The following is a 19,682-nucleotide window of genomic DNA, read 5'->3' on the forward strand; positions in this document are numbered from 1 at the left end:
ACAATTCCTAACTCATGCTCAGGCTCAGTGTGTCCCATTTATTATTATTCGTTGGACATTTTGGTTTGAGTTCAGCCCTGTTTAACTTTGGCTTCATGACCTTTGTATATTTGCTGCTTAATTCCATGGTGCTCACATGCTATTCCAGATATTATCAAATAGGGTAGTGCTGCAAGCGTCCTACACCTCAGCATCTCTAAGAGGAGACAAAATCCTTCACAAGAGGGAAGCGGGTACACGAGTGAAGGAATATGAAATATGAAATAATGAAACCACACACAAAGTATGTGGAGTCAACACATCTTCTGGCAGGAGTGTGACAAGTTTAATTTTTTCCAAACAAGGGTTTTATAGGGGTAAGCCAGTCACAGGTGCAAAGTTTAATAATACTTAAGCATATGGGCCTGAGCTGTAACAATTCTGAGTTGCAAAGGAAAAGGTCACACTCAGGGCAGCTTTTAACAACTAACTTCAAATGCAAAATAAGGGAAGTAGAAAAAAATCTAGGAAAGCGGTTCCAACCAAGTTGAACTATTGTTTTAGAGGTCAAGCAAGGGGCCAAATCCCCTAAGCAAAGGGGTTCTCTTAGTAATCTTTGGTGCTGGGATTTCTGAAAAGAATTTGATTGAGGCCATATTTTTGCCTGAAATTTTACAAAGGAGAGATAGCCTAGTAATGACAGAAAATGTAATACCAAGCATAGATTTTTCTCTTTGGGAATTCCTCAATTATCCACGCAAGGGGAAAAGGTGTCCACAGCGGGCCTTTTGAGGAACCCCGTGGGGAACACATCAGATCTCCACACCAGGGAAATCCTGGGAGTGATGTACTGAGTTCCCCTAACATGGAAATGTTTTTGCATGCCATGGCAGGGTAGCACCCTCTGATATCATACAATCCCTTGGCTTTCCTTTGTGGGGACAGGGCTTCTGGGAATTAGAAGACCTCCAGCTTTTCTTTTCTTTATTCTTTTTGTTTCTACACCCAACAGTACTTAAGAGTTACTCTTGGCTCTTGCACTCAGAAATTACTCCTGGCAGGCTCGAAAAACCATATGGGATGCTGGGGATGGAACCCATGTTGGCCTCATTAAGGACAAAGGCTCTACTGGCTGTGCTATTGCTCCTGCCCCAGGCTTTTCTGATTGATCAATATTATTATGCTTCCAAGCTCAGCACTGACAGGCTAGGTAGGCATAAAAGCAAGCCATTGACATTATTATTTTAAAAAAATTCTGAGTAAACAATATAGATCACCTTTAATATGATTTGGGTATAGAAATCAATATTCATTATCAGCATGGGCAAAGGAATGAATCAGTTGGCTATTGTTCTATTCATTACTCATTGACTAATTGATGGTATGACCTTAGCACCCCTGTTTCACGAACAATTATTCTAACTCCAGCAAAGTAGACATTAAATGCCTTTTGTCTCCAGCCAAGCTTTAAGTTTATATCATTATGTATTTTATTTTTTATGACCTCCTTTAGAGAAACCTCATACAATTATTAGATTAAAATATTATCTGCTAACCAAAAGCCAACTGTTTTTGCAATCTATAGGTTAGAGGCCAGACTTCTGGGACAAAGACAAAGAAGGCAACAAAATGAAAAAAATTATTTTTGGTTAAAATAGTACTGTGGCTATAGAATTTCTTCCCTTATAACACTTCACAAGACATATTTTGGCACTCTAAAGAATTGGCAGGGAAAAAACAAAAACAGGCTTAAATAACGAAGAAAATTGCACTCTGGGAACATAAAAGCTCAAATAAGATTTTTACCTGGGTTTGGAGATATAACAAATAGGACATTTGCCTTGAAATTGGATGGCCCAGGTTGAATCACTGGCACTCCATATGTTTCCATTAGTTCTCCAGGAATAATTGCTGAGTGTAAAGCCAGGAAGAACCACTGAACACTGCTGAGTCTAAACACCCCAACAATATATATTTTTTTATTGTTTTTGGGCCATACCCTGTGATGCTCAGGGGTTACTCCTGGCTGTGTGCTCAGAAATTGCTCCTGGCTCAGGGGACCATATGGATGCCAGGAACGGACCAAGGTCTGTCCTGAATCAGTTGCTTGCAAGGCAAAAGCTCTACCACTGTGCTATCATGCTGGCCCCCAAACAACATTTTTTTTTTTTTTTTACCTATGGAAAAAGAGACTATTTTCAGGTGAATCAATCTTACTCTGTGTCTTAACAGTTAGTAAAGGAGGAAATGAAATCTCTATAAATTTTGGTACCCATGCTTTTTCACTTAGCCAAGAGTTTGTTCTTTTGTCCCATGAATGAGCTGAAGACAGAGCCTTACTTAGCATGAAATATACTGATTTTATTGGATTCGATTGCATTCTCAAGCTGCTAGAAAGTCTTTCCATGTTCAAATTCCACTGTGTTTTCAATGTCAGGCTTTTTTCTTTCAAAAGGAAAAGGGTCCCCTGTGGAAGTTTATGAAAGCTGACACATTTTCTTGTAAAATATCCTTCTGAGACCATATGGTTTATCGGTAAGCACATATTTTGGGACCTTTTAAAATGTATATTATAAAATTAACGTGAGATGTTTTTAGAAAAGTGAATGCTATTGCCTTCATAGGGCAGAATGTCTGTTCTTTTGTGGTTTTATATTTTATAATTCCCTGCAAAATGCATTTTAATATAATTAAAAAGGTATTTGTAGCAAAATACTTCTCAAGAAGAGGGAGGTTATATAACAGGCATAGAAGTCAGTTGTCAAAGTTAAACATACCAATTTTACCCCCCGCCCCCATTCCAAAGCCATTAGATATATTATCCCCTAATTGCTTAGAAAATTCATTTTATTTTTCTCAAATCAAACCCTAATGCTCACCAAGTGTTCTTAAATCAGTAAATCTCACTTAAAAACACATTTCATAATTTATCCTTGTGGCTGAGGTCATTTTCCCCTTTGAAGCCAGTTATGGCAGCTTGTGCTAATAAAAACACTTTTACCTGAGAACTAAGAGAAATGGGAAGAATATATCACTATTCCTGATAATTAATGCACATTGAGGCTAGTAGTTCATAAAAAAGTGAACAGGTATCGATGTAAACATTTTATTTAATCACATTAAAATAAAAATATTTTAAAACAGATTTTGTGGGTTTTTATTTTTAATTTGAAGATGAAAAACACATATCTGGGGCCAGAGAGATAGCATGGAGGTAAGGCATTTGTCTTCCATGCAGAAGGACAATGGTTTGAATTCCAGCATCCCATATGGTCCCCTGTGCCTGCCAGGGGCGATTTCTGAGCATAGAGCCAGGAGTAATCCCTGAGAGCTTCTGTGTGTGACCCAAAAAACCAAAATAAATAAATAAAAACACAAATCTATTTTTCATTCTGGCTATGAAAATTTGTTCTTTATATGGTCATCAGCAAACATATCAGATGTGCAATATATTCAACCTTGTTATGTAAATCCTGAAGAATGTACTTAACAAGAAATAATTTTCTTCATTGGTTTATGGCATATCAAGCATCCATGGTGATTAGAATATCTAAATTGGTGTCTGAAATCAGAATTAATTTTAATTACGTAAAAAGGATGAGAATAAATGTGATTTCAAGAAAATGAACCTAGAAGCAATCAATCAGATTAGGGGTTTCTAGTTCAAGGAACCACCTTGTGACTTTACAATGAATTTGAAAATTCTATCACTTCTCAATATGCTTTTAGGACCCCCTCTTGTCAGAACTGCTTTGAAATTTATGACCTGCTTCTTAATACATTATTACTACTTTACTTTTAAATGGCGTTTGAAGTTAGAATCATTTGGAATCAAGCTGTAGCAAACAGGAGGTGGTGAGGAATATAAGAAGCTCAGGGGCACACACACACACACACACACACACACACACACACACACACACACAAGCTCATACACATCTGCATAGTATTTTGGTGCTTAAGACTGCAGTATTATTTCTTTATTTCTTTTTTATTTATTTTGGTTTTTGGGTCACACCCAACAGCACTCAGGGGTTACTCCTGGTTCTGCGCTCAGAAGTTGCTTCTGGCAGGCACGAGGTGTCACCAATGTCACCAATTTCCTTCCAGCCCTCCGTCCCTCCCTCCCTCCCTCCCTCCCCCCCTCCCCCCTCCCCTCCCCCCCTCCCTCTCTCTCTCTCTCACCTTGCCCTAAAAGCAGGTTGTTGCTGTTGCTAAGCGTCTGGGTGTTAAGAGAACCCACTTTGGAGTAAGTCGATGACTGGCTTAACTTGTTATGACTAGCAGTGAGAAATTGACCATCTCATTAGCCTAAAACAGGCCCATATTTCCTATTGAAGTATTGGTAAGTTTGTTAAACTAACTTTACTTGGTCTTCATTTTAAATACTGTATTTGTTTCCTTTTCTTAAAATTCAGAATAAGATATGTGCAGTGTGCATAAGAATTTATTCATAGTTCTTTTAAAACTATAGACTAGCCTTCCAAAGGTTTGAGGAACAGTGAATTTGGCCCTCTGTTTCAAAAGTTTTAGGACCACTCCACTGTCTTAGACACTGTAGTATGCAATATTGTTACTAAAGTGGTATCATGAATATCATTTCATATCAGGGAGATTTTATTTTGTATGTTTGCTTGTTTTTGGGTTACACCCAGTGGCACTCAGGGGTAATGGTGCTTAGGGATATCTCCTGGCTCAAAAGTCACTCTTGGCAGGCTCAGGGGACCATCTGTTGTTTGGGATCAAACCCCAGTTGACTACTCTGCAAGACAAATACCTATCCTTCTGTGTTATTGGTCTGGTTCAAACAGGGAGATATTTTTGAAGGAAAAAGAGCTAGTCCACTCTATGTAGATGGGCTAGAGTCATCTTAGGAATTGAACTTAGGTTGTGACTCATGTTCAACCTTTTGAGCTCTTCCCTGTTCTATCTGGTAGCCACTTTTAGAGGATAGGTAGAAAGAAATGATTTATTGACTGTAGCAAAAAGCTCAGTTCATTACTTGCAATTGGGTGTCTTTAGTATTCTGATTTCTTGACCTTAAAGCATTTATGAGCTTAGGTTTTGGATTACTAGGGGTGGCTGCTATGACATTAGCAGTTCAATGAACTAAAAAAAAAAAAAAAGACCTCGCTTTTGTTAATCTTCTCATATGTGAGAATTGACTAAACTTTTCATATGAATGTCATTGTTAGTCACCATTTAAATTGTTACTTTTGTCTCATTGTGAAACTCATAGGTATAAAATGAAACCCATGGAAGATTTTTTTTCTCCTCATGTGGCCATTCTTTTGATATAAAAACAACCTAGGATGCAGAACAATTGCACAAAGTAGGGTACTTGCCTTGTACATGGCTGACCTGGATTCGATCCTGAGTTCCACATTGGTCCCCTGAGCACTGCTAAAAGTGATCATAGAACTCAGAGGCTAGAGTAAACACTGGGCACCACTGGAAGTGGCTTCAAATAAAATAGAATAAGACATACAAATAAAAACAATCTAAGAAATGAAACAAAAATTTTAAAACATTGTGCATGTTTTTTTGTGGAACATAGAAATGGTGCTGCTTAGCAAGTTTAGAGTTTTTCCCTCAGTAAACAGTATTACCATTCACTATAATCATGATCAATGTCACTGCTACCAGTAGGTTTGCCTAGGTCTTCCTGGAATTTATTATTTAAGTCCCATATGCCAGCAATTCTGAGTAGATTAGAGAGTTGCGCTATGGAGCCCTTTAATCCCTAGATAGCATTTGGCTCTAAGTAATCCCACCTTGAGACTTCTTTTTGGCTCAGTTTACTCATTTGTAAAGTTAAAATGATGACCACCACTCTGTATGGCTAGTAAGAACATTTTGTCTTAATGACATATTAATTTTATTTGAACATATTGAGAATGATCTCAAAAACTTTTAGCTGGAATTAGGGAATAAAGATATTTTATCAAAGAAGACATTTATTCAAAGTGTCTTCTTTGGTAAAAAGAAGACATTTGTTCAAGACTTTTTAGTATATATTAAAGAAACTAACAATGTTTTAAATTTTGTTGATATTCGGACTCACTGAAAGGTTGATCTGTGTGACCTTGTGACTTGTTTAATCAATGAAACAAAAGTGATTGGATACTATAGAAGTTATCACATAGCATATCATTATCTTTCTTGGGGTTATTCGACACAATAACTACTGTGTTATCCATATTTCTGAATGTAGGACAAATAAGAGCAAAGCCCTCAGTTGTTCTCTGACAGAAATGAAGCATGAATGAACGAAAATATATGCTGCTTCAAATTACTGAGGTATTTGTGTATGTTTGTTACTATAGCATAAATGAGTCTATACATCAAGGAAATCACATTTCCTGAATTCAGCCAGTCAAAGAAACTCTGGTTAGGCTAAAATTAACATGTAGGTACTATTAATATCACTTGTAAAAATACGTTGTTCTTGGTTTTCTGTAAAATTTTCAATTTTGTGAAGTGAGAGAGCCAACCAATTTGACTCTGCTTTATTGTTTGCTTACTTTTATGTTTGTCTTCAACATATTGTGTTAACACTTTATTTTACCTATAGTTTATTTGCTTTAAATATGTCATGTTTACAGTTGAACAGTCTCACAACCCTGGTTGCAAGTTAGAGGTTTTTTTTCTTTTTCTTTCTTTCTTTCTTTCTTTTTTCTTTCTTTCTTTCTTTCTTTCTTTCTTTCTTTCTTTCTTTCTTTCTTTTCTTTCTTTCTTTCTTTCTTTCTTTCTTTCTTTTCTTTCTTTCTTTCTTTCTTTCTTTCTTCTTTCTTTCTTTCTTTCTTTCTTTCTTTCTTTCTTTCTTTCTTTTTCTTTCTTTCTTTCTTTCTTTCTTTCTTTCTTTCTTTCTTTCTTTTCTTTTTTCTTTCTTTCTTTCTTTCTTTCTTTCTTTCTTTTCTTTCTTTCTTTCTTTTTTTCTTTCTTTCTTTCTTTTTTTTTTTTTGGTTTTTGAGTCACACCCAGCTTGCACTCAGGGGTTACTCCTGGCTCTGTGCTAAGAAGTTGCCTTTAGTAGGCATGGGAAGACCATCTGGGATGCCAGAATTCAAACCCTCATCTGTCCTGGGTCGGCTTTGTGCAGGGCAAAGGCCCTATCACTGTGCTATCTCTCCGGCCCCCAGAAGTTAGAGGTTTCTGATGGTTCTAAAAGTATTATGTCCAGGCTCTTGCCTAAACTCTTGGATTCCTAAAGGTCTCCATATGCTCCAGTTTGCATCAAGAGATTTGATCATGGGTCAGATCATTGACTCTATAATGATGGACTCTGACCTAAATGTCTTAAAAAAAAAAAACCAACAAACTATTGCAATGAGAACCCCAGACTTCAGAGGATCACAGGACACCATGAAGAAGAAGAAGGTTTTGGAAGGCAGCAGGCTATTATACCACATTTAAAAATGATATTGATCATTTCACAATAAACTGGGCTGGGCTCTGATTTCATAATTTTGAAAGGATAATACAGAGTTATTAAATGCTTGTAGAACTAAGCCTGATGGCATCATCATCAAGAGCATATTGTTTTCTTAAACAACATTTCTTGATTTAAAGCACATTTAAGGATGTTCACCACTTAAAAAAACCCATGATACTATTCTTCAAGAAATGTGGATACAGATGATTTTGGGATACGATATCTTATCTCCTGCTTTCCCTTTGACTTTGCTTGTAATAGACTTCAGCTCTCTTGCTATTGGATCCATTTTTATGATTCCTTTGATATAGGCTTCCTCCAACTGACATGCATCCACTTGTACAGGCGCTAGGATTTTATTTCTGTGTCGGTCCTCATTTGTGCTAATGAATGGCCCTCTCTGGCTTGAATCTTTTGATTCTGAATGCTGGTGGTCACGTGGAATCAGAGCTTGCAGAGCCCAGGGAAGATGGGCCAGATTCTTTGTTGTTGTGCTCACTTAGAATGTTTCTATTTTTCAGTTCAACCTGCCAGCTCATGCCCACCCAGGCTCAGCGTAGGCTGAATGAAGGCATAGACCTCCTGCTTTCTGTAGCTTTTGTTGGCCTCCTTGTCCTTTGATACCGATAAGCTGATGAGAGCTGCCTTATTCCAGGTAGAACACTTTACCTCTTTCTGACTCCTACCTCTTCCACCTACTCGGAGGGTTTAAATAGATCATAGGCAGAAGTTAATTGGAGATAAAAGTTTACAGTTAAGCAGGCAGGCTGTAGCACAATACCCATATAATCTAAAGTAACAGGGGCTCTCTCGGGGTCATTGAAATGTACAAAGTTATTCTTCCAATGCATTTTTAAAACCTAGATAAATTGTGTGTCATATAAAATGCATTATAAAAGGCTTCAATTGAGTCATTGGATTAAATGAACCTTTCAACACCGTTCAGAGGAAAAGAGATGGTATTTGGTATGATGGAATAGTCAATGCTTGGCTTCCTGTTAGATGGTACAGCAATCTTCAGGGAAGATTTTACTTTAAAAGAGGAGAAAAAGAAATAAACCAATGAACTCCTGACTCCATGTTAGATATAAAATAGTCCTTCTTCTGAAAATCACAACTTCCATAATATTCCTAGGGAATAAAATGATATAGATATCATAATGATATAAACCTCTGCCTCTCTAACCCACTATTAACATGATACCTAATCTTCTGTCTGTTCATCCAATATCCACTATTACTCATTATATGATTGGTAATTCATATATTTAAGGTTGTCTGAATTTTTCCTTTTTCCCTCAAAAACAAGCATCCCAGTCTGTTATCACCACAAGAGAAAACTGGAAGCCAATCTCTGACCTGCGAACTAATATAAAAAAATGATGTTACACCTAATTAATATTATAGAAAGAGTTTTATTTCTTCATTTTTCATTTTATTTATTCTGAATATATGTTCCAGAAAATTATTTTTAAAAATCTATCAGTTTGGGATTCATTTAGTTTATGGCATAATAGTTACACCATTAACTAGTTGAAAAGAAATTTAAAGTCACTCTTAGAGATGCCTCATTTAATTTGAATAATGTTCTCCTGATATAGTCATAGGGAATGATTTCTGAGAAAATTTCTCTGATCCTACATTTTCTAAATGCCACAGATCACCTCTTTTTGCCTTTGCTTCCTTCATTTTACCTTCAGACTTCAGTCTTGACCTTTCCCTTTATTAGTTGTGGTGTCCAAGGTTGATTTTTTAATTTATAGCTATTTTTTTGGGGGATTGGGCCAAACTAGTGGTGCTCCTGGGAGGCTGGGGGTACCACAAGGGATGCCAGGCTGGCTGTGTGTAAGGCAAATGACCTACCTACCCTATGTGTTATCACTCTGGCCCCAAATTTATAGGTAATTTTTGATTAAAGTCTTCTTGTTTTCTTATTCTTCACATGGGTACATATTATTTATGCCATGATTATTTTTCTTAAAGTTTGAACTTTTGGTGTGTACACACTTTGTTCTTTTGTTATGATGATGAACATAAATAAAAAACCATGGGGCTGGAGAGACAGTACAGTAGATAAGCATTTGCCTTAAATTTAGTAGTCCTGGATTTGATCTCCAGAATCCCAGATAAAGCCCTGCAATGAGTGATTCCTAGTACAGAGCTTGGAATAAGTACTGAGTATAGTGGGGTGTGGCACAAACACACAAATAACAAAGAGAAAAAAGAAGTCAAAATTTATAATATTAAAATGTTTATAAGAAATTTTTGAAGCTTTTGGAATAAATATTTATTATTATTTATAGAAAAGTTTCTTGAAAACTGATAGAATTTCTTTCATTTTGGAACCTTCCAATTAAGTATTTTGTACTTCCTGAAAATGATAGTGAGAGAAATAGAATGGTTTTGAAGACAGGCAGGAGGTGGGGGAGGATGGAGATGGGGAACACTGGTGGTGGGAAGATTCCACTGGTAAAGTGGGGTGTACATTTTATGAATGAAACCCAACTACAAACATGTTTGTAACTATGATGCTTAAATAAAAATATTACTATAAAACAAATACTTTTTTTGTACTTCTTTTTAATTTATTTAAAGAAAATGTATCACAAAGTTGACATAGTTGACTATAATAGATTTATTTTCAGATAAGTGAAAACAGTTATTTAAAAAGATAGAAAAAAATAAAAAAGAAAAAGGATGAGAAGGAAGCAAATTAAGAAAAGAAAGAAAAAAGAAGTACAGTGGCAGGGCCGGCGAGGTGGCGCTAGAGGTAAGGTGTCTGCCTTGCAAGCACTAGCCAAGGATAGATCGCGACCGCGGTTCGATCCCCCCAGCGTCCCATATGGTCCCATATGGTCCCCCCAAGCGCTTAGCCAGGAGTAACCCCTGAGCATCAAATGGGTGTGGCCTGAAAAACAAAAACAAACAAACAAAAAAACAAAAGAAAAGAAGTACAGTGGCAAGCTAACTTGTGAAAATTATTGTTTTTACAATGAAACCATTAATAAAATAGGAGCAATTTTAATAAGCTCTTGTTGTTAGCTATCCATTATCTAAATTGGTGTGTTCCTATAGGTATGGTAGCATCAAACAAATAAAGTTGTCCAGGAATTCATAGCACTGTTATTGATACTGTGGCTTTTGGGGGGCATATTTTCTAATGCTGGGCCTCCTGGAAGGAGAATGTAAGGGAAGGGACCCCACACTTGCTCAAAAAAAAGCCCAAATACTGGTGTACCTGATTGGTTAGATTGGTGTGCTCAAAGAGAAATGTAGAGTAGTGGTAAGAGAGGGCCATAGATAAAATGTTGATTGTGGGTGATGGATGCAGCAGGCGTGACTTTTGCAGAGCTGGGGTTTGGCCTGCCCTCGTCTCCCAAGATGGCACCACCTTTTTGTTGCATGGCCAGCGTACCCATGATTTTTCATGGCTTGGTTTATATCCTTTTTTGAGAAAAGAGTAAGCCTGTCCAGTGCAAAAGTGGTGACTATGTTTGTGGGTTAGAGTTAAAGCTCCGATTTCAATTTTTTATTGGTTAAATGCCTTGTGCCTCACACTGTCTTTAGTTTTCCCAGGTGAACTTTTTTGTTCTAGTCCTACATGAATAAAGTCAGATTTTCCTGCTAGCTCCAGAGTGGAACCAGAAGAGTCTAGCTGAGATTTTGGCAATTCGCTGGTTGCTCTTCCAGACTGGAGGAATCTTTTTCTTTCTTTTTTTTTTTTTTATTTAGGAGGAATCTTGGTAATTGAGAGATGATAAACTACTGAGGTCCCATACTTCAATGAGATAAGAAGGGCTTAAGTCAAATCACATGGATAAAGGAAACTGAAAGAGGTCAACCATAAATCCTACCAGCTGCCCAGTTTAACAGCAGATGCTAGCATAATGCCCAGGGACAAGTTCAGTGGCACTTCGGTGTTTATAGTCCAGAGAAGAGTAGAAGGATAGAGTCTAAACCCAACATACTCTCCCCCTCAGGAGGACAAAGGGAACATGACTCATATGCCCAGATGTTCTCTTGGAGAATGAAGACAAGACAACTGAAAGACTGGACATTATTTTTTTAAAAGACTGTGGTTTCCAGAGAGAATTAGTTTAATTTATTAGAAAGAAATTAATTTAGTTTTTAATCACAAATCAGCAGGTGAGTACTAAAGATGAAAATTATATTGGTTACAGATAAAATAAAGCAGATGAATTTTTTCTACACAATTATGTAAAGTGGGAGTGCTTCGGGACTCTTTTAATTTATAATTAAATAAACAATTTATTAATATAAATGATATGTGTGTTTGTATGTACATGGGAAGGTGTAATAGTGGTGTTATAGAAATAAAAATGGGCTTGCTCCCTGTCTACTTTTCTGCACAAGACAGCCAAGAAGAAGCCATTGAACACAATCTCCAGGGCCCAAATTTGGTAAGGGCTGCACTCAATAACTGGAGTCAAAGGAGTGCTGCTTCGCTTCACTCCACAGCTGCACGTATCTTCTAACCCATGAACCCCAGCACAGAACATAGTAAAAACCACTATACAAGTGTTGCAATGGGGAAACAATGCACGACAACACCATGCCTAGAGAAGGAAGACGACCTGAAAAGCCTCTAAGATAAGGAATTTAGAGTATTAATATGAAGGATGCTCAAAGAACTCAAAGCAAGCATACATCGAGCAAAACAGAACATATCCATAGAACTTGAAACTGAAGTAAGAGGTCTGAAAAACTCGGTAGATGAAATAAAAACCTCAATGAAAAGCCTCTCCAATGGAGTAACAGCAGCTGAGGACATGGTCAGTGAGCCAGAAGATGAGATGCAGAACCACTCCATAATAGCAGAAGAGATGGGAAAAACACCTTAAAGCAAAGGATCAGAGAATGAATAAAGTACTCAAAAATGTGAACAGATGAAAAAGAAGTCTTTGATAAACTCAACAGAAGCAACATAGAAATCATTGAAGTCCCAGAGATCCAGGAAGAAAATATTAAAAAGAGTTGGTGGAAGTGTGAGAAGAAGAAAAGGCGTAAGAAGAGGAGGAAGAGAAAAGGGAAGAAGAATAAAAAGAAAAAAGGAAGAAGATGAAGAAGAAAAAGAAGAGGAGGGCCCGGAGAGATAGCTCAGTGGCGTTTGCCTTGCAAGCAGCCGATCCAGGACCAAAGGTGGTTGGTTCGAATCCCGGTGTCCCATATGGTCCCCGTACCTGCCAGGAGCTATTTCTGAGCAGACAGCCAGGAGTAACTCCTGAGCATCGCCGGGTGTGGCCCAAAAACCAAAGAAAAAAAAGAAAAAAAAAAAGAAAGAAGAGGAAGAAGAAAAAGAGGAAGAAGAGGAAGAGAAAGAAAAAAGGAAGAAGATGAAAAGAAAGAGGAAGAAGGAAAAGGAGAAAAAGAAGACAGGAAAAGAGGAAGGAGAGGAAAATGAAGAGGAAGAGAAAGAAAAAGAAGAGGAAGAAGTAGAATAGGAGGAGGAAGAATAAGGGAAAGAAGAAAGGAGAAGAAAAGAAAGAAGAAAATGAACTGAAGATTTATTTTAATTTCTTTTCGTATAATAATTTTTTTTTGTGGCTTTTGGATCACACCCAGCGGTGCTCAGGGGTTATTCCTGGCTCCAGGCTCACAAATTGCTCCTGGCAGGCACGGGGGACCATATGGGACACCAGGATTCGAACCGATGACCTTCTGCATGAAAGGCAAATGCCTTACCTCCATGCTATCTCTCCGGCCCCAATAGTGTCTTTGTTTAAGCACCATGCTTAAAAATATGTTTGTAGTTGGGTTTCAACTAAAAAATAAAAAATTAAGTGGTGTTAATTATTGTTATTAAATTTTATTAATATAAATTCAGGTACAGTCATATCTTATTTATGTGAAACTACATTGAATTATGGGTTTTAATATGTATCTTAAATAAAAACCACAGATTATTCTGTAACAAAGTCAGACTTTCACTCATTGTGTAGACAGAATTGAAAAAAGAAAGAAAGAAAAATAGAATACTATCTCTTGTTTGGTCCTGGCAAACTGGAGAACAGTAAAAGTTGCCTTCATTACTTTCTCTCATTTCACACAAATGCTAACCACCTATGGGAAAATACAATGGGTTAAGAGGTAACTAAAAATAAAGGCATCGGAAGTGCTGGATAACGATTCATTCAGTTTTGAGAATTATGAAAGATCATTGCAAAGTGATCTTTGAGATGTATTCTGAAAGATGAACAACATTTAAAAAGGAGACTGCTGAAGAGCTCAGAAGCAAAAGCTATAAATACATGCTTAAAGAAAAATGTAATTTCTATTTTGTCTACCATGCAGAGAACATGGAAGGCTGGGCCCGAGTCTGTTATTGAAGAGGCAGTGCAGGTCCAAGTTAGGAGGGCAGAAAGAGAGTTCTACTTTATAGCAGTGGTTCTCAAACTTTTGCACCTGAAAACTGGTACCTTTCCAATTACCAGGCCACAGACTGGCAGTTAATAACCATTGCAGTAGACCAATAATTTTCAACTGTTTGATGCCTGCAGATTGGCACTGGACCATAGACTGGCAGTTAAAAACCACTGTTGTATAGGACCATTGAGATATAGAAGTAAATTTTGTTCAATATACTCTCCTGCTGAGATATCTCAATGACTTCTCTTAGACAACAACTTCATATAATAGATTTACTACCATATTCTATCAAATGTATTGAAAAAAGTTTTATGTCAAATACGTTTAGATTTTATTTCTTACTTTATTTCTTTATTACTTTGTTATTTTCTTTTTGTTTATTTACAGCATATTGCATGATAAAAGCACTAAGAAATTCTATGGTTAGACAACTTGTTTATCTAAATTTGTTATTCTAAACTAGCAATTGCTGGAACAATTAGACTATGAACTCAGGGTTTCTTTCTTTCTTCTTCTTTTTTTTTGGGGGGGGGGGGATTGGGCCACACCTGGTGACACCCAGAGGTTACTCCAGGCTATGTGTTCAGAAATTGCTTCTGGCTTGGGGGACCATAGGGGATGCTGGGTATCAAACCTAGGTTCGTCTGGAGTCCGCCATGTGCAAGGCAAATACCCTTGTACTATCTCTCCGGCCCCTGGTTTTCTATTTTTTTTTTTTTTTTTTGGTTTTTGGGCCACACCCGGAAGTGCTCAGGGGTTACTCCTGGCTGTCTGCTCAGAAATAGCTCCTGGCAGGCATGGGAGACCATATGGGACACCGGGATTCGAACCAACCACCTTTGGTCCTGGATCGGCTGCTTGCAAGGCAAACGCCACTGAGCTATCTCTCCGGGCCCTAGTTTTCTATTTTTAACATAAACTCTTTTTTTTTTTTTTTGTTTTTGGGCCACACCCGGCGATGCTCAGGGTTACTCCTGGCTGTCTGCTCAGAAATAGCTCCTGGCAGGTACGGGGACCATATGGGACACCGGGATTCGAACCAACCACCTTTGGTCCTGGATCGGCTGCTTACAAGGCAAACACCGCTGTGCTATCTCTCCGGGCCCACATAAACTCTTCTTAACATTAACTCTTATTAACACTAATAATAGTATTAAAATTTTTTTCGTATCTTTGCGACATTGAATCAGGGGCATTCCCATCACCAATGTTGTCTTCCTTCACCCCTGTTCTCAGCATGCACCCCATATTCCCCTTGGGCTGCTAGTATAAGTGGTTCCCTCTGTGTCTAGCTTGTTATAGTTGGGTATCGATTCTGTTGTCATTGGTTTTAAATTTGGTGTTTAGTCTGATCTTTTTTTTTTACTTCTACTTAATGTTCATACAACTGTTTGGTCTTGGTACCCTCCATTATTCCCCCTTCAATTTGTGAGGTGGAACAAGATGGTTCAATTTATGTGGTTCTGTTGAAGGAAAGAAGAAAATAATTAAATGGGGCAAAAATCAAACAAGCAAAAAAATGGGAGAAGTCCTTCTAGGGGCTAATATATCAATTTAAGAGAAGAAATGGTGGGGCCGGGAAGGTGGCGCTAGAGGTAAGGTGTCTGCCTTACAAGCACTAGCCAAGGAACGGACCGCAGTTCGATCCCCGGCGTCCCATATGGTCCCCCCAAGCCAGGGCGATTTCTGAGCACATAGCCAGGAGTAACCCCTGAGCGTCAAACGGTGTGGCCCAAAAACAAAAAAAAAAAAAACAAAAAAAAAAAAAGAGAAGAAATGGAAAAAGGAAGAAAAACAACGACAATACAAAAAAATCAAACAAAAAATTGGAAAAAGCACCACAGCAATATAGACAACAACCACACAATAACCACGGTCCTGCAATCAAAACAAAACAAAGCACAAAAAAATAAAACCCGGCCGGCAGTGGCGCTAAAGGTAAGGTGCTTGGACGGACCGCGGTTCGATCCCCCGGTGTCCCATATGGTCCCCCAAGCCAGGAGCAACTTCTGAGCGCATAACCAGGAGTAACCCCTGAGCGATACTGGGTGTGGCCCAACCCCCCCCCAAATAAATAAAACCCCATGGGGAAAAAAACCAAACAACAATAATAACAAAACCAAAAAATAATTAATTTATGCTTTTTTTTTTTTTTGCATAGGCACAGTAAATATTGGGGAGTTTAGAAAGGGAATTCCCTTGGCTTAAGGCAGGGGTCTCAAAGTCATTTAACCTGGGGGCTGCAGGAAGCAAAGTTGGGGTGAGGCAGGGCTGCATAAGGGATTTCGCTTACCGAATATTCGCAGTAAAAAATTGCATTAGTAAGAAAAAATCGCAAAAAAATCGCATTAAACATTTGCATACCCTGAACGGAACTGCTCAGGGTATATGAATGTTTAATGCGATTTTTTTTTCTTACTAATGCGATTTTTATTGCGATTATTTGGTAAGTGAATAATCGCGAATACTGCGATATTTGAAGTCCAGCGCGGGTCACAAAATGTTGTACGGAGGACCACAAACGGCCTGCGGACCGCAAGTTTGAGACCCCTAGCTTAAGAGATATAGGGTTTCTCTGCCCTTGAAGTATACTCAGAGAGTATACTCATGGCAATAACTACAGGCTCCGTACATGTTCTTTTACTCTTCCCCTAGGTCCTTTTGTGGTGTCTGGAAACTTTCTGCTCTGTCGTGGATGATAAAATCAGGCCTCTGTAACTAGAGATCTTGGTATTTGCACAGATCAAAGGATGGATCCTAGGATGGAGTCTTTCTTTAAGGTTCTAGAAGTTCTGTTGCATCACTGTTGTTTTAATCAGTTTTCTGTAGTTGTGGTCTTGGTTTTTGCCCTGATCTTAGGACGAAGCATAGGATACAGTCTTTCATTATTTTTCCAGAAGATCTGCTTAGTTGCTGTTGTCTCAGTCAGACCTCTGGAATTAGATATATTGGTTGTTGTACAGATCATAAACCAAGGCCTAGACTAGGGTCTTTTTTATTGCTCCCAGGATAAGTTCTATTCAGCCGTGGTTGTCACAGTCAGTATTCTGTAGCTAGTGAACTTGGCTTTTGTACAAATCAAAAGATGACATGACTTCTGATTTCATCTTATCGTTAGGTAAGACAGCCTACTCTTGAATCAAGTTGTTTGCCATAATAATAGTATTTTTATAATTCATAGTGTTCCTGGTGCTCACACAGAATTTTTTTTAAAAAAGGACAGAGTAAATAATTTTATTTAATTCTTTAGAAAAATGTCCTTCTGCTGTGGTATGGGCCCCTTATTTAAGTATTTTTAAAAAAATTAACTTTATTTAAAGAACATGTACCACATAGTTAATATGATTATTTTCAGGTAAGTGGGAGTGGAATTATTAAAAAAGAAAAAGAAGGAAAATAGAAGAAAAGTGAGTACAGCAAGAAAATTTGTGAAAATTATTGTATCCTGCAATGAGATTATTAAGTCATTGTTAGAAGGTTAAATAAGCTCTTATTGTTTCTTGACTATTCTGTTACTTCATTTGCTTCTGAATATAAGGCGACTTCAGATACATATTGACATCTATATTATTGTGTTTATACAGGGATGACAGCATTAAATGAATATGACATTGTTGCCATGTTGTGGTGGTCCAGGAATTCCAAGCACTATTACTGATACAGCAGCTTTTGTGGGGTGTGCTTTGGCTGCCAGGTCTTCTGGAAATATGAGAAGGTGGGTGGGAGGAGGAATTGAGGATACCTGCACTCACTCTCCAAAATGTTTTCATAATATTAACCCAAATACCAGCAAACCTGAAGTTTTGGTCAGATTGGTGTCTCTGCAGAAAGCTGTAGATGAGTAGTGAAGCAGGGTCATTGGTGAAGTGGCAATTGTGGGTGATGGGTGCAGCAGAATTGGATTCTGCAGGGCAGGTAGTTGACCCACCTTCTTCTCCTAAGATTGCCAGCTTTCAGTTGCATGACCAATGTACCCATACTTTTTCATAGCTTTGGCCACATCTCTTTTGAGAAGACAGTGCATTTTTGGAGCTTGCTGAGTGCAGACATGGCAATTGCATTTGTTCGCATAGAAATTTTAAATTCTTCATGATCTCATCTGTATTGTGTAAGAAATATCTGCACTATGTTCTAAGCTGCTATATTTCACAATTTACCTGTTACTTTCTCTATAAAAATTTCCTTTTACTGACCAGGGAAGAATGTATTCTATTTTATTTTTTGTCTATTATGCCTTTTGTGATAGTATTTATGATAATTGGTTTTCTTTATATTCTTTTAGTCCCTTACGGGTAGAATACATACCTCATTAATTTCTTCTGTATATCCATCATCTAAAACTGCCTAGAATATAAAAGAACTCAATCTTTGTTAACTATTAAAATCCATTAATAATTCTACCTATTATCCACAATGACTAGTGTAGATGTATGACAGATGGATTGGAAGAAAGAAGAAAGTAAAGTCACTGAGACTCTGGGAACTTATTGTGTTGTGTGAGAGAAGCTAGGCCTGAATAGAGTGGTTTCAATGGATGGAAATTGAAGTAAAGATATGTGAGCATTTCTTACAAGTATAGGCCAATTATTTTTGTATTTTATTTTTTTCAAACTTGTGCTGAGCATGTCATTAGTGTAGATATAATATCCCTTCTGTGAAACCTCAGAAGACCTGTCTTATTATTAGCTCTCTATGTAGATGCTGTGCTCCATGTACCTGACGATTTTGGCCATACTTGTAGACACCAGGAATGAATACCACTTCCAAGACAGTTACTTGCAGGCTGAACTTGAAGGGACAGGCACCCAATTCTATCGCAAGGACAGAGTTATATAACTATGACTTTGAATTTTTTTAGGAAGTTAAAAAAATGAAACACATACAAAAGGATAAAAGAATAGTGTAAGCAAGAAAAAATATCCAAGGAAAAGAGAACAGAAGCAGAAAATTAATAGAATCATGTTAAGGAGACTAAAAAATTAGTTTTTAATAGAACAAAAAAGATGAAGCTAGAGCGATAGTATAGTAGTTAAGGTGTTTTCTTTGCACACAATTGACCCAATTTTGATCCCTGGAACTAATGTCCCTTGAGCACTGCAAGGAGTGATACCTGAGTGCAAAGTTAGGAGTAGACTCTGAGCATAGTTATATGTGGCCCCTAAACAAACAAAAGAAAGAAGGAATCAGGTGTAGAAAATAAAAATTGGAGGGGCCATAGAGATAGCATGGAGGTAGGGTGGTTGCCTTGCATGCAGAATGACAGCGGTTTGAACCCTCTCATCCCATATATCCCCCAAGTCTGCCAGGAGCGATTTCTGAGCATAGAGCCAGGAGTAATCTCTGAGAATTGCTGGGTATACCCCCCCCCAAAAAAAAAGTGAAGAGAAGAGAGATAGAATGATGAGGAGAGGGTTGGGGATAGGAAGAAAAAGAAAGTGAAAAACTGTCATTTTTCTGAGTTACTAGTAGAGGGAAAAATGTACTCTTCTTGAACAGGTTTGAGTCCTGATGGCCAGCAGAGAAGCACCTGTTCTATTCTAGTTCATGATAAATCATGTGTTATTATGGAGGATGTTTTCTTTTATTCCATTCTTTAAAATGTCTTTCACACATCCAAGGTCATTAAGACTTAGCTCTTTTTCTTGAAGTTTAGAAAACCCAGCCCAACTTGCTTATTAAATTTTTTTTATTGAGATAACCTTGGTGTAGAAAAGTCCTTCTATATATTTTAGGGGTACAGTTTTCCACTTTCCATATGTCTAGGTGAGGAAACTGGCTCAGGGAGATGAGGTATTTTTCTCAAGTTTATAAAACTTGTAATCACTGGAGTCAGAAGCAGAAGACAGATTTGTCTGACTCAGAGGCGATATTATATCTAATT

Source organism: Suncus etruscus, chromosome 1, assembly GCF_024139225.1.
Source record: "Suncus etruscus isolate mSunEtr1 chromosome 1, mSunEtr1.pri.cur, whole genome shotgun sequence".
Taxonomy (NCBI): domain Eukaryota; kingdom Metazoa; phylum Chordata; class Mammalia; order Eulipotyphla; family Soricidae; genus Suncus; species Suncus etruscus.